The sequence below is a fragment of the Ambystoma mexicanum genome, chromosome 11 (assembly GCF_040938575.1).
Source record: "Ambystoma mexicanum isolate Mex_15411 chromosome 11, UKY_AmexF1_1, whole genome shotgun sequence".
Lineage (NCBI taxonomy): Eukaryota > Metazoa > Chordata > Amphibia > Caudata > Ambystomatidae > Ambystoma > Ambystoma mexicanum.
This window is the reverse complement of record NC_090934.1, coordinates 785,202,055-785,216,058: the sequence shown is the minus strand read 5'-3', so window position 1 is coordinate 785,216,058 and position 14,004 is coordinate 785,202,055. Positions and strand designations below refer to the sequence as shown.

Below are 14,004 nucleotides of genomic sequence, written 5' to 3'. Positions count from 1 at the left end.
GGCGTGACTGCGAATCCGGATGATCGCTGCTGAACATGGAGGCGCCCAGTAAAGGTGAGTGGAATGCGGCGCTGCAGCGATCGACGCAATGAGCTTTTAAATAAAAGTCTTCCTTTTCAGGATTGTCGGCGAGGTGATCCAGGATGCTGGTAGGCGTGGCAGAAGTCAGGATGCAGGAGCAGACACGGTGAGCGTCCAGCTGCTAGATGCAGAACAACACGAAGCACGTGTGGCTGTTTGGGTGGGTTTTAAATAGCCTTGGAAGAAGTTCCAGGTATGTATCCTTCCTCCAATCAGGTATGTATCCTTCCCCGACCACGCCCGGATGGTAAATTAGTCCCACAGGTAAAGTAGTTCCTTTCAGGCCTCAAGGAGGCTGGGGTCCTGCAGCATGGTCTGCATCAGGTAAGTGCACCCAAGCACTTCCATAATGAGCCTGGCGCCTATGGCGCCAGGACTGATGTCTTTTATGAGCCTGGCACCATAGGCGCCAGGACACTGTCCAAAGGGCCCCTATATGAGGTTGCTGGGTCCTTCCTTGGGGACTGGATGTCCGCTTTCGAGGACGCAGGGCTTGAACTGGCTCTCCGGGAGCGGGCATCATGACTCCTAAGACTAATAGCGTAACACAAAGTGTTTGTACTGCATGTGACGACAAATGAAATGAAGGTACAAGGGACCAGTGGGCAGTCTACCGTCCTTCCAACAATTACGCTGTGGGATATTTTGACCCATTCCAATGTGCCCCACTGCATCACTGTACTGCAATGGTGAAGGAAACAGCCCAAAATGGATGTGCTGACTCCTGTGCACGCCAAAATCTTGAAACAGTGTTTTGTAATAACCAGAAAATGGCTGCACACCCTGCCACACAGTCAGGGGCGGTGAAAACAGAGTTCTCACTGCAGGAGCATGCCAGTGGGCTCTGCAACATTCAACATGGACCAAAGGAAAGAAGCAGCAGAACTTTGCTGTAAACCCAAAATGTCTCTTTAAAATGGCAGCTTTTCAACCATAAAAAATGCTGTTTTGGTGCTCGATCCATTCATTTCTACTGAATCATTGAGATCAAAAAGGCCCTGAAATGCTCAGGATCATCCAGTGTGGCTCAGAGGAACCGGGCCTCATTGACCGACGGCTCCTGGCAATAGCATCTTTGTAAAAGCAAACCAGGGAATGTGTTGTCATTTTTCCACGGGAACACAGCGAAAACTTTGCAACAGAATTACCTGTGCAGAGAGAAACTCTAAACAAAGGCATGATACATGTATCCAGGCTGCAAACAACTCCAGCACTCACCTATAAACTGTGTGAATTTCATATGTTTAATTGAAAGATTTAAAAGGTGAACTTAAAGCTAGACCCAGTCTGAGTTAATCAACTATTTGAAAAAAAAAACCCTGCTTCGACAGTCCTGAGCCCAAAAAAGGTTGACACCTCCACTACTGGCAGTCATGAACGGGCCCTTTGTTAGCATCCTCCCCAATCCCATTGAGCCCTATGGTGGCTCAAATGGGAATGGGGATGTACGGGGTCCGGGTTCCAGGAAAGGGAATTACCAGGCTCTACAAAGTCAGAATGGCCCGGTAATTCCCTATTTCTGGAACCCCGTACCTGGTATGGGGGTAGCCATGCCGCTAAAAGCGGCATGGCTACCTCCATACTCGTAATGAGGCCCATTGTCTTACTGTCTTCTTTCACAGTTGCAGTTACCACCTCTGTCCTAAAAGCCAGTGGTGTGTCAACTTCATAACGCAACCCAGAGAAAGCCTACTCTCGACAGTCAACAAAGCAAGTGCAATGATATTGTTGAGATGCACCTCTTACTAAGACAGTACAGTGTACTTGTATATTAAGGGACACAATTGCATCAACCCACTGCTATTTGCTTCATGCTTACTAAGTGCACCTCAGCATTTGCGCACTTTGTGTTATCATATCGCTGGCATTATAGCAACTCCCAAATAGCAATATAGCGTTCCCACCATACACTAACACACCATTACACAGTCATTAACCTATATCTGTATTGCGACCCTCATAATCATCCATTCATGCACAGATGCACACATACATCACAAAATGTGCAGACCTGCACTTTCCTTTTTTCTCCAACAGCTGCTACAGAATGCCTAGCAAAAAGGAACTCTGTTCAAAACAATGCAGAAATACACCAGCTCTATCTAAAAGCATAGAAAGTACCCATGCACCCCTAGCAGGTTGTGTACAGAAAGTTAAAAGAGAAAACTTAATACAAATTAGTATGCAATTGTAGCAAGTAAACGTGTATTACAAATGGCACCAATGGTTGAAAACATTTATTGAAACGGCTCACAGCAGTTGTGTTTAGAAATAATAGGCCTGCACAGAAATGCTGCACACAATCCTAGAAACAGTTACAGTGGTTCAGGAATAAGGCAGTAATTACACTATTGTGCTTCAATGGTAAATTCACATTAAACAGACAGGTATATCTACAGGAAGTGGTAATTTAATTACTGCAGGTATTGGAAAGTAAAAACATGCCCATTACTCAAATTTTTCAGATTTCCTACATGTGGAAACATAAATGTACTCTCTGCACTCATGTGACCCAAGAACAAGTCCCTAACAAATGCTTTCTCTATATATGTATACCTACCTGTGATTCCATTTAATTTCAACAGGAGGTACAAAATGCAAACCACAGCATATAGTGTAGGTCTTGCAATTCCGATAATGGTTCCAACTTTCATATACAATCCCATAGGCAATACATAATATAAATGCTTTCAACGTACAATGAAGAAGGGAAAAAAAAGTAACTGCAATCTTACTACCTTCACACACACAGGTATCATTTGGCAACAAAACGTTCACACCAATAGCCGTAATGTACCACACAGGTGACACAACCAGGTCAGGTCACTGTGCTGCGTACATTAGAAAGCACGTACAAAATATGAAGAAGTTGTAAAGGAAATAATTTCCTTTCATGAAGGAGAGGCCCAAAAATCCCCTTTCCCAAAGGCACTAAAGTGCGTAAGATGGCCCTGCCACCCACATATGCGCAGCCATTGCACACACTGTCTGCCAACATACACCGTTGATTCGTAACACACCGCACATATGAATAGTAAATAAGGGCCATATATGTACATATATATATATATATATATATATATATATATATATAGTGTCAGCTGTACATTCATTACACCATGTATAAGGTACCAGCATGTCTCTATGTACATAAAAGGAAGTTCTACGTAATTGGAGAACTTAGCATCGGAAATGCACGATGACATGGTAACATGTTGCCACCTTTTTTTTTTTTTTTGTAGCCGCATGGTGGCCGGAAATGGAAACCTGTCATACCCCTCTATAAACAGGGGAAATGCTCATTATAAAATAGGCTTCAGTGGTACGCATGAATTGCGCCAAATGGAGAGGTTCTTTGCAATTGAAAATGAAAATTCATATACCAGTATCAGTGTTTGCATGCATGACTGCAGTATGTTGCAGTGGGTGTGGCCAAGGCCTACCCTCTTGGGTGCATGGCCTACGGCCTACAGCCCTTGGCCATGCACCCAAGAACCTAGGTCTTGGCCACACCCACCACAACGTTATGCAGGCATGCATGCAAACATGTGGCCAGGTACCAGAACTCACAACCGTAATACAGCCACCGGCACTGCACCCCAACCCCCACACCATAATACAGCCATACATGTAAACATGTGGCAGTTAGCAGAATCCACAAACATAAAACAACCTCTGGCCCCTCTACCCACTTCCACTCAAATAGTATTTTACTACTGCCAACCAAACTACAAAATCTTCACACCATTGCCCCTTCTTCCAGCAGTCTACTAAGTACACAGAACCAATACATCATAGTACAGTACGCAGTAATCTGTGCAATAGCCACAATCTTCAGAACATTGCCCCTGCTCCCAGCAGTCTATTAAGTACACAGAACCAATACATCATAGTACAGTGCAGTACTCTAATCTGAGTGATGGCCAATGTTCCCTCTAAGCTGTGCGCATGCCCAGCATGCTTCTGGGTGCCCCTCAGAAGATTTTTAGCAGCGCACACAGACAATTCTCACCTAACCAAAACGATTTAATAAGGTACAAGCTACAACAATTACCTGGCATTTGCTTTCTCTTAAAATAACTAATCTTAATATTCTGGCATAGCTCGTTTGCATTACTCTACTATGCAAGTGTGACCCTAAAAACCTATAAACCCCAACAGAATACATCCATAAGAGGTTAAATACTAATATGAAAACGTGTCTCCATGAACAGCAGAATCTAAGCAAGATTTGCCTGGACACATTACCCAAATAATGTTCCCTCCCCACCTATGTCTCCGATACTTGGCTCTACCATGCTTTTACCTTATGACTCTTACTTGTGCCTTGTGCCCCAGAACACATTTAGATATCAACCTGGACTCTTCCTCTTTTCGCTCTATGAAAGGTTACCAGACCTGTACTGATATCCACTTGTTTTATATTTGTTGTAATATGAATAACGTTCAAGAACCAGAATTTCTGTTGCTCAGTGCCAGTAAACCCTTACCGCCTTACTAAGAGGTCCCTTTGTGGGTCCCTACCTTAACGGCTGGTTTTACCAGCCGTTAAGGACGGGACCCGCAAAGGGACCTTGGAGGTAATTACGGTACCGCAATTTGCGGTACCGTAATTACCGCCTTCCCCATTCCCATTGAGCCCTATGGGTGCAAAAATGGGAATGGGGAAGTGCCATGGTGAATGGGGAATTACCGCCCCCACACACCTTGGAATAGGGCGGTAATTCCGCCATTCACCATGGCGGACTCAGTAACATACCGGTGGCAACCATGGCGCTAATAGCGCCATGGATACCGCCTTGCGTGTAATAAGGCCCAGTATTGCAACACATCACCCATTAAACACACTGCAGGACTGTTGACTCCATTATGTCCAGCCATGCACCGAAAACTGTAGGATGCGCCAACAATCACCACACCCATTCAACCAAGAATGTGTACAATGCTGACACACCACACACACAAGGCAACAATGTGAAACCCAATTGCAACTAGTGGACATACTTTTTGGTGCAAGGCCTCCAGCCATACATTCAAGGCGCTAGGGGCTTACCACACACAACACAGCCTAGTACACCCTATGCGAAAATGCTCATGTCATGCGCAATCCACTCTCCATCTGCAATTGAGCCTGCCAGCATTCACCACAGAAAGAGGTCGCCTCAGGACCTGTCATGCCGTAACAGAGGCTGCCTGCAGTCACCATACAAGTTAGTGGCCTTCGGAGGTACCCGCTTATTGGTGAGGTATACACGGATACACTCCCGCACCCTTCCCATCCCCTCTTCCCACCACCATATGCCGGAAAGCATGTTTTCTTGTCCCTTTTGGTGCCGCACTATCCATGGCTACAGCATGGCGGCGTTACCCAAAATGATGACGCATATCATGCTTCCCTCTAGCCAACAACCAGGCGCATTCAATCTCCGCCAACATCACGCCACACTGAAGGCCAATCAGACTTTTGAGCGCGGAGCGAACAGGGAAATGGGACCGCGCAGTGGAGCCAGATATCAGTAATTATTTGAGGTGTACATTTTACGTGCTTTTAAAAAAAAAACAGTACAGGACAGATTATCACCAAATTTACAAAAGCTTTCGGGACCAAGCCACCGCTCCTACCGCAAATTTGATAAAAATCCATCCAAGGATTTGGGCTGTACGCGTGCGCAAAGTTTTTGTACATTCAGACGATGGGAAAAAACAAATTTGGACCCACCCTGTAACTTTGGCCCCCCTATAAGAAACCTCAGCAAACTTCCCAAAATAATTCAGAGCGGGCCATGTACATTTTCTGCAAAGTTTGTTGAGGATTCGTCCACAGGGAGTAAAGTTAAAAGCCACCCAAAAAGTGCTCTTCCAATGAGTTGAGCAACTTAGCCATAACTACACGGCAGCTACCGCGGTCTGTGTAATATATATATTCTAAAGGATACTAAGCATTCTAGACATTCCTATTTTAGCAACACCATATATTTCAATGATAAAATTGCTGCTTTTTTGGCCGTGTGTTCACATATTTTAACCCCTAAAAAAAAACATTTCTCCATTGTCAAAACATGTATTGCATCGGAGGAAAAGTTATTTGAACAAACAAATAATTTTTATTTCTGATGGATGTTCCTCACTTGAATTCCTCATTTTAGATATATCGATATCCTTTGCGGTCCTTTGCGGTCTCTGCAATTTCTCGACAGCAGAGGGCGATGTGCGTCATTGAGTCGTCGTCCCTCGTTGGTTACCATTCCTGCATCCGGACAGGAAGTGGAGTACAGTATAAATAGAAAGGACTGAGCCTGTTGTCTCAGTTCTTAGTTTTTCCCACTTTATGCACAGCAGACTTGAGGATTAAATAACCAGCATGGGTGGTAAAAAGAGAAGTATATACAGTCAGAGTGGTATGCGGAGAGGGCAATGAGAAATCTGTGGGAGGAGCATCCATCTGAAAGAACATTACCAGGTGTGCTATGTCAGAAGGAGACAGACTAGTTTGTGTCATATATAAATAATTATTTATTCAAACAGGAAGAAAATGGCCTATCTATCCCTATACTATGGTTTCCCCACCTACAAAAAAATGTCCAAAAAGTAAACAGACTGTCCTCCGTCTCAAAGTTAATCTCTTCTGAAAAAGGGATCTCTTCTGGCCCTTTCACTAAGGAAAAAGAACAAAAAGTCCAGGAGAATGACTCCTTTCTCCAGGATAGGCTGTTCAGCCCTAGTAGGCGATTTTTGGCTACCTCTTGCATATATTCCTTTAGTTCTTCTCCGGAACTTTTTGACCCCTCTGGCATCCCCTTTCCCTTTAGGGATTACCTTTTTCTCCTTGATATATTTGAGTCTTAGCCCCAAGGGGCTATGCGCTCTTGAAATATCTCTGTAAGGTTTCCTTTTCGCCAGCACTTTGTAAGAACACAAATGTCCCTTTTCCGGATTGTGATTCTCTATATTCCTTTGCTTTCTTATTTCTCAATGAACAACGTGTTTTACACAAATCTTCCCTTGGTCTATTAAACTGATTTTCGCTTGGACTGAATCAGATATTCCCATCCACTGCAAGTGTTTTGTTGCTCAATTCCAGTCTTGGAGTTCTTAATGAGACAGGTTCCACTATGCCTCTCTTTAGGGTTATCCTTGTTCTTAATAAAACTTGTCTCCTCAATGGGACGAGTAGACCGAGTCTCTGAGTTATTCTTATAGACACTTGTCTGGGATTAGTAGACCGAGTCCCGTAGTTATTCTCGCTCTTACAAACATTTGTTGTGTCACTGGTACCAGTAGGCTGAGTCCTGTAATAATTACTTTTATTCTTATAGACACTTTTCGTGTCACTGGGAAAGGTAGGTCTTCGTGGGGAAGCCAAGCGGGCATCCCCTAGATGAACTGGGTCACCCGCTCCCTCACAAGATGGCCTCCGCTACCACCGACCCTGCCGCACCTTTTCTACAAAGCTGTGGTGCAGCACCCAGCCGAGCCTCCATCATGGGCTCCTCTGATTGGCCCTCTGGCCTGGAATGCCATTTACTGTCATCCACCGGCAGGAGGAGCTGGCCCTCATCAAAGGCCTGCTTCTAAGGCCCTTGCAGCATAGCCTGTCTGTGCCTGTCCGTGCTTGAATGTGTGCAGACCCGGTTCAAATACTGTCCTGCCATGCAAAGCGGCACACCCATCAATAACAACCCATTTCACACTCAATACCATACCAGCCTACTACAACAGGATGAATGATCACTCATCCTCTCAACCGTTTCCCCAACGCCTGCAGATGACTCTCAGCCAAAACAAAGCAAAAGGTAAGCACTCTACTTTTACTGTGAGCTGCAACCTATGCATTGCCACCTCATACACAAACACACCTGGTCTACTCAACACTCCCCACCCCCCACTTACTTCTTGCCACCACTATTTCCCAGTAACCCCACAAGCCCACGCCATTTATACAACCTGCTGACTAACAGTAGAACCTCACCCAATTGGTGTCTTCACCGATCCATATCAAAAGCTGCATCGTAGACTGGATCTCAACCATCAACTCCAACATATCTTGCACTGTCAATATCCCCATACCTTGCAACCACAACTTCATGATTCAATTCAGCAGCTTACATTCACACAACACTACCAAACATACAACACTGCAAACCCCAATATTAGCCCACAAAGCCTGCAGGCTTACAGAAGACATCCCCTCTCCTACCCTGTGTCAAATACTTACAGCCCACAACCCAACTGATTGTGATCCCTAGTCACTCGCCATCATCTACAACCAGTCCCTCCTCAAAACATTGGATCTACATGCTCCCCTTAAAGAAAAAATCCCAAGCAAGCATGACGCACCAACAGCTTGTTCTCAGAAGAGCTCCTGTTGATCTGCAAGCAAAAACAAGCCAAAGAACATGTGTGGAGAAAACACCCCATTCTAGCTAATAAAGAAGCTTTTTCCACAATTACCAAAACCTAAAAAAAATTACTTATATCTACTAAGACCAACTTTAACAACACAGGCATATCAGAGGCCAGCTTCAATGCCAAAGAACTCTTTACTATCCTCAAAAAGCTAGAAAATCCCATCCCACCCACATCACTTTTCTCAAAAGATAAAGTTTGGTGTAATGCCATCCAAGCTGCCCTTGCAGACAAAATCTGTAAACAGAGAGAAAACCATTGAAAAGAAAACCCAGCTCACCACCAAACAGTTGACCACGATGGTCCCCACCCTCACACACTGCGAGCCACCCATCATCACTCTCTTCCACTTCTTGCAAGTCACTATCACTGCTATCACAAAAATCAAACCGCTCCTCAAACAATCCAACTGCAAAGGTGACACTTGTCCAGCCCACATAGTCAAATTATGTGCCGGTAACCTTCCCCTACAATAACTAACCTCATAAATACTTCATTCAACTCGAGCACAGTCCCTACCAGCATAAAGAAAGCCTGGATCACCCATTACACAAGAAACCTACACTTGATCTCACCCTCCCCACAAACAACTGAACTATTACTTCTATACCTTTCCTCCTGAAAATATTGTATTGCAAAGCTTACTCTCAAATCCTATTCTTTCTTAAACAAAACCACCTACTTGGATCCCGGCAGTCAGGATTTCGCTCTAAACACAGTACCGAATCTGCCCTCCTCTCTCATCTCAAGATAAAACTTGATAGTATACTTGATTCAGGCAACCTTGCTATTCGTCTCCTCTTCGATCTCTCCGCGGCATTCAACCTCAGTGATGATAACATCCTCTAAGACTAAGTTCCACTTCTCCACCGAGGCAGCGTCCTAAAAATAATATCATTCCTCAGTGGGAACACCTTACGATTATGCGTTGGAGATGCTGCTGCCAATCCTATTTCAGTCTCCTTTGGTGCCCACCAATGCTCCTACATCTCCCCTAACCTCTACAACATCTGCACCAAACCACTGGTCTATCTGTTGGGCAACCTTGGTATCCCATATACCAACTTTGCAGATGACACCCAGATCCTCCAACCGATCTCTGGTGACCACACCCATGATAATTCCTCCATTAACCGGCTCTTTAGCATTATACAGAACTGGATGGCCAACCACCACCTCTGCCACAATGATGACAAAACCGAGCTTCTCATTGTAGGCGCTCCCCATCGCATGAAGAACCTTGACCCTGCATTTTCCTCCATCATCAATGGTATCACAATCTCGAATTCTAAACACGTAAAAACCATCTGGATGCAGAACTCAATATGACCAAACATGTCAATGCCCTACCATCCTCTACAGCCTACATTACAAAGCTCATTTATCCCTGCAGACAATTCCTTAGAGCAGATAATTGCCTAACACACCCCAGAACCATTATAGGCAGCAAACGTGACTATTGCAATTCCCTACTTAAGGGCACCTCTGCCAAGAACCTCTCCAAGCTTTAACTGCAGAAAAACAAATCCCTCAGAGCAGCATTTGGCCTAAAAAGCTCAGACCACCTCTCACGGACTAAATGGGATGCCCTCTGTTTACCCATTAAAGCACACATTGGGCCTCATTACGACCCTGGCGCTAATGGGTTAATGGCGCCGTAAAAGGCTGCGGCGCCGTTAACCCATTAGCGCCCGATTATGAGGTCCTTTTGCGGGACCCGACCTTAATGGCTGGTCTACACCGGAATTAGCGCCTTCCATATTCCCATTGAGCACTATGGGGCAGAAATGGCAATGGGGAAGGGCCATGGAGGAAGGGGGAATTACCGCCCCGCCAACCTTGTAATGGGGTGGCAATACCCCCTTTCTCCATGGCGGAGTCGGTAAGTTACCGGCATGGACCATGGTGCTATTAGCACCATGGTTTTCCGCCTGGTTCGTAATGAGGCCGATTGACTTTAAAAACCTGTCCATCACACATCGGTGTATCCACAGCGACGCACTGACGTACATTAACCATTGCATTGTCAAAAAGATTGCCTCTCACCCATTACGATCCTCTTCCACCCACGCTTTATTTACTCATAGATTCAAAATAAGGGAGCTTGTGGATCCAGCTTTGTGGTAACCGCGCCTACCCTCTGGAACTCACTCCCCACTCTACCACCAAAAATAACCTTCCTACCAGTGAACCTTAACATGTTTGACTCTACCTTCCACCTGCTTTGGTACAAGCGCTGTGATACCCATGAGCTTGGGCGCTACATAAATGAAATAAATGAAATAAAAAAATAGACTAAATGTGTCCCCTTTATCCGATATCCTTCGCCAGGTGTCCCGCCTCTCCCGTTACCATCTTGTTCATGGGCTAGCATCACCAGATCTCTCCTAGGTTTCAGAACGGCTCCTGCAGTCACACCGACTCTTCGTGGTTCTTCGGTGTGGCCTTGCGTAGCGACGGTGCAGCAATCTCAGTGCAATTTGTGGACTGAACAGTGACCTTTCCCAGGTCACCCCACCACTCACTCTGTTCTCCTTTCCTCTGGGTTCTCATCCCCTACACCACACAGACCTCTGTTTTTCCTGTGCTTCTTCAGTACCCCCAATGACCAGGTCCTCACGACCGAGAATCTTTCGGTTCACAGTAGCTTCCAGCTCTTCCCAGATTCAAAATTCCCGGGCTTCCCTCTCCATCTGAAGTGCTTCTTTCATTTTTATATCCAACTTCTGGCTCCTCCCTAGCGTAACATTAAAGTCATTTCCCTCTCTTTGGCGAGTATTCTCTATTACTCGGCTAGGCTTCTTCATCGCAGTTTGGTTAACTTTAGCCCATGGAGGGATCTGTATTACTCGCTCATCTCTCTTCTTTGTCTCAGTGATTTTGGCAGACATTTCTTCAAGATGAATGTTAGCGCTAATATTACAATAACAAACAATGGCTTGCTCTGATGGACTTCTCTAAAGCATGGATATTACTGAAGGTTCACAAGAAAGGGTTTTGGGGAGTTCCTTGATCGAATGTGAGTCCTTATCCCCAGGAGGGGAGTCTCGCCCTGTGGCATCCTGCTTACTGCCACACCTGGGGGAATGTTGCGTAGCAAGCTCACCTTCATTGCTTCACAAGGAAAGGCTCCCTCTGCGAAGAAGTGACAAACCCTGCGATTCATCACGCTGGGGTAAGTCATTTGTTATTCTAATGGATTGTGTCCGCCCACAGATTCCTCAACCTAAATAGACTCCCACAGCAGTTTTGTAGATGGAGGTCGGAGAAGTGGTTTTTCTAAATGTTATGATTATGGATTGATATTGTGCAGAACCCTCTCTTCTAAATCAAGCATGCTGGCCTGACAGAGTGTCCAAGCAGTAATGCTTTGAGAAAGGGTGGAGTGAGGAGCAAGTTGCGCATTGCAAATGCCCTGCACTAGAACACCCTGGAGAGCGAAAGTGGTTGCCATTCTTCTGTTGGAGTGGGTTCTTATATTCTCTAGGATATCTTTTCCCGCAATGGAGTAGCATTCTGAGATCCAACGTGATGAAATTTGTTTGGTCATGACTTGGCCTAGCCTGTGGCCGCTATAACCAATACAAAATTGGTAATCTTGCATGACATTTGCCATCCTAGAAATGTAGAAACTAAGAGCCCTTTTAGGACCAAGCCTGTCTAACCCCTCTTCATACTTAGAAGGGTGAGGAGGTGAATAAAAAGCTGTTAAATTATTTTCTGTGTGAGATGGAATTCAGACACAACCTTGGGAAGGAAGGAGGGACAAACCCTCAACAATAAAATATAGTAAATGGTGATTTGCACGACAAAGCTTGTAGCTCACTCTGCAAGCAGAAGTGAAGGCTACCAAAAAGAGGCCTTTCAGGGTTAATAGCCTGAGAGAGCAAGAATGGATAGGTTCAAATGGAGCTCTCATTAAAAACATAAGTCCCAGGTTCAAATCCCTGGATGGAACCAGACAAGGGACCGGTGGGAAAGTATTTGTCAATACTTTAAGGAACTGTATGGCAATCAACATCTTAAAGTAAGAGCCTTGTTCTGGCGTGCGTTTAAAAAAGGATAACGCTGCAGGCTACCACTTGGCGGTAGCCACCTGCAGCCCCTGATCGGCTAGGTGGAGCAACAAAGAAAGCACTGCAGGTGTGTACTTCAAGAGAAAGCATCTATATAGGATCTATATCTTTAGCTCTTTAACTTGTTCCAACGGCAGTGGTATTGTGCTTTTGGTGCTGTTCTCCTGGGCGAAAGCAACACTGCCATCACGTCTTCCAGGAGGTCCCAGTCTTTATACCTTAACCTCTCAGAAACCAAGCATGAAGGTACAGAGTTCTCATTCCTGGGTGAAGAAGACAGCCTCCCTTCTTTTGAGAGTAGGTCCACTCTCTGGGGAAGACGGGATGAGGGACAGGTGAACATGTCTATAAGGTATGAGTACCATGTCTTCCTGGCTCAATCAGGAGCAATCAGAATAATGCATTTGCCAAATTCCCGCAACCTCCCGATGACATGAGGAATGGGGCGGACTGGTGGCAACGAGTACAGGAGAGGAAATTCCCAGTCCACTACGTACGGGTCCCCCAGAGCTCCTCTCTGAGGAAATTACCTGGAGCAGAACAGGTCACATTCACTGTTGATAATGGATGCAAACAGATCCACTTGAGGGGTTCCTTAAAGGGCGAGGATCCCTAGAAGTACTTCCTGAGCCAATTCCCACTTGTGGGATATCGTACTCTGCTTGCTGAGAGTTTCTGACATCATATTCTCTTCTCCGGATAGGTGAGCAGCCGATAGAGAGATCCCATTTTGTAGCACCCAAAGCAAGAGCAGCATTGCCTCCCTGCACAGTGGTAGTGAACCTGCACAGCACCTCTTTTGTTGAGGTAATGCATGGCCACTATGTTGTCCGTCATTATCCGGATATTCTTCCCCGGTATGGATGGCAAAAAGGCCATCAGCGCCAGTCTGATCGCCCTCAGCTCTAATAGGTTTATTTGTAGCCTTGATTTTGATGGGCCCAAAGTCTGCTGATCGTGAGATCACTCATGTGAGCTCCCCATCCCGTGAGGGAAGCATCCATGACTACAGTTATCTCCAGCCATGGTTGCCAAGAAGGTTCCCCTATCATCACATTCTCCTCGCCAGTCCACCACCGGACTTCCTGTGTGACCTTGCTCGGCACCTGCAGATGGTTTGTCATTTTGCCTGAGAATTGTGACCATTGGGATCTGAGGGTCTACTGGAGGGAAGATATTGGGCTTTATGAAATCTTGTTACCATCTGCAAGATATGTTGCACCCTAATCTCAGAATGCGAAGCCTTCACAGAGGAAGAGTCTAGAACTGTTCCAATGAATTGCAGCTTCTGAGAAGGTATAACCTGAGACTTCTTGAAATTGAGGGAGAAGCCCAGTTAGTGGAGAGAGTGTCAGGTGCTGTTGAGATGTTCCAGAGCCTGTTTGCGAGAACAAGCTTTGATCAGCCAATCGTCTAGGTACGGAAAGAGGTGAATCCCTCC

General features: G+C 45.5%; 1 protein-coding gene across 6 annotated transcripts in view; it reads right to left on the bottom strand.

The window, feature by feature from the left end:
- STK33 (serine/threonine kinase 33) overlaps nucleotides 1–14,004 on the bottom strand; it is a 1,615,433-nt gene that overhangs the window by 646,880 nt on the left and 954,549 nt on the right. The gene's annotated exons all lie outside the window — the stretch shown is intronic.